Consider the following 2,994-nt stretch of genomic DNA (forward strand, 5'->3'; position numbering starts at 1 on the left):
TTGTCAGAAAGTAACGAAAAAGACTTTTCAATATCAAAATAATCGTGTAGGTCCTAAATGGGATTTCCCGTTTTTCCTTTTCAACATGTAAACATTATTTTGCAGCTGGACAAAGTTTGTATGACTCGTAATATTTTTTACGAGATTTGTTTTATTCATTTATTTTATAAACTCGTCAGCTGAAGAGAATGATATTATTTACATGGTTCAAATTTCAAGACGTTCAACGTCTTATATGCATTCACTGGTAAAACATAAGAAATGACTCACTTACTTGCCTTCCTATACGATCTAGGATAACCGACACCGTATGGGGGGCTTTGGGGCGCTAGCCACCGGGGTAAAAGAAAGGGCGGCAAAAAAGAAGGGGCGGCGGAAGGATGAAAGGCGGCAAGAAGAATTATTAAAGAAAAAGGCGGGCAGAAGGGGCGGCAAGAAGAATGAAAAAGGTCGGAAAATTATAGAAAACTATGTTATGTAACTACAGTAGTACAGTATACCATTTTGGTCGCCAGCAGGGCCACCGCTCCAGACGGTGTGGATACTTGGGGGTGTAACACCTCTAATTCTGTAATATTTTTAAAAATCGTGAGGAATTTTTGATCCACCCCACACCCCCCCACCCTAATTCCACATTGGTTTTCCAAGTGGTGGAAAGATAACATTACCATCAGATTTGTGCTACCCGTAGTGACCTTGATGAAGTTTGCAACACTACACATGCCAAATAATTTAACTCAATGTTGTGTATATTAAACAATTTTATGTAAGAAAACAAAATCAAATTATCTTGACACTTCAACTACGGTTCATTCGTTGGGAGAAGCAGAACAGTTTAAGGCATCAGGTTACCTCGAAATTTCAAGAAAAACCAACAAACAATTTATTCGATCGAGTGTATTGCTTCAAATCGTCGTAGTGCATTTAGCACTTAACGTTTCGACTAATGAAGTGACTTTGATTCTGTGAATGAAAAATAAAGTTGAGGAAAAAGCCTGGGCGGGGGAATAATGGTATGCCAACTGGAAAAACATATACAGCGTGTTCCTATAAAAATGTACCTTTGGGGTAATTAAAATTGTATCTATAATTTCTTTTTACATAATTGTAAAGCCTATTACTGTAGTATACCTTATGTAAAAAACATTTTTGAAAAATATTTTGTCAATAATATTCTTAAATAACATTAGAATGTTTTGCATCAAGTTTTCAAAAATATTTTTGGAACGTTATTAAAACATTTTATACCCTTTTCTATAACCCGACAATTATTCGTTTTTGCTGGGTACCTCATCATGGGCTTTTGTTTCCAGAACCAAATCTAAATATTTCACACAAGGTTAAAAAAAACGAGATCACCATGTAAGCGAATTGTGTATTTTTCTCATAATTATACATTTAAGAACAACCCAACAAACGGACATTTTTTATTGGGACACCCTGTACAAGTCTTCAATCCTCTAACTTTAGAGCATAAATCCTTTTATACAGGATGAAAATGAATAAAAGCTTAAAAGAGAGTAGATAAGTGATGATACATGATACTATGACAATTTGAAATCTTATGACACCTAATCGGCTATTGAAACCTCTCAAGAGATGATAAATTATGTCAAGTTTAGCTAGCCCACGTCTTGTTAGAAGATAAGTGTAAAATATGACATAGGGTTATAATGTATGACAAGTTGTGCCATCAAAACTATCTGAGGTAATTTTAGTAGGCCTACCGGTAATTTCTCTGGGTACACAATATAAAAATAGCTTGCTTGTAATAATACCACGTTAAATGGATTTAGGCAAAAAGACAAACACTAAATATGTTTGTTCGTTTTGTGTTAAGCCGCGAGCAAATCAATCCAGGCAGCCTTTTTTCTTTCAATCACAAATTGCTGAGAAATTTTGAAGATAACATGACGTTTTTATATTATTTTTATTATGAACAATTTTAAAAATACCTAAGAAATACACTTTTGGAATATTAGTTGTTCTCATGATTATATTGTTTTACAATCGCGATGAAATTAATAACATATTTTGAAAATCAGAAATGACTTGACCATAATGTGATTTAAAGTGTATTTTATTTGGGGAAAAAATTTAAATGGTATGTTACTTGGGAAAAGAAATACAAAAAACAAACAGACAGACACAAGAATTAAGGCCCTTAGGGTAAATGCGGCTGGGTAAAACAACATTGGGTAATGTTGGGTAAAATTTTACATAAATTCATATGGTTGTGTAATGGTATACCTTTGCATTTTACTTGGGGTAATAAATAAATAATACAAATAAACAAACAAACAAACAGAAACAATGGTTAAACAAACAGAAACAATGGTTAAACAAACAAACAGAAACAATGGTTAAAAGAGTTTGTATTCAGATGCTATTCAATGTCTGATGTGCTCGCATGTCCCAGAAAAAATACTGTGCAAACGTTGTTATCCATTCCCTTAAAGACTATGAATTTGTATTATTCTTTACAGTTGTTGAGGGGAACAGACCATTATTCCGAAGGGTCATTATTCCGGATTTCATTACTACGGATTTACAGCAAGGTTCGTTATTCTGAAGGGTCAATATTCTGAAGGCCTGTTACTCTGAAAAGTCATTACTCCAACATTTAGAGATTCCGGTGTACTGGCCCTTCAGAGTAATAAACCTTGTTCTAAATTCAGAGTGTTAACCCTTTGGAATAACAAACCTTGTTCTCATTAGAGTATTGACCCTTCAGAGTAATGAACCTTCGGAATATCAAACCTTTGAAATAACAACTCTTCGGAATAACGGTCATTCGGAATAACAAAACATAATTGTTGTTGTTTTGGGTCATAAGTAAGAAAATCAGCAGTGAACATAAAATACTTAGTATCATTATTTCCATTTAAACAAGAACTGAACTGTCTTGCGTTATGATAAAAATGTTGGGTGAATTCTTTGATGACACCCCTAGTTTTTGGAGTCTTCACATAAAGAGTCATGTACAACCAAAGC

This window comes from Amphiura filiformis, chromosome 11, assembly GCF_039555335.1.
Source record: "Amphiura filiformis chromosome 11, Afil_fr2py, whole genome shotgun sequence".
NCBI lineage: Eukaryota > Metazoa > Echinodermata > Ophiuroidea > Amphilepidida > Amphiuridae > Amphiura > Amphiura filiformis.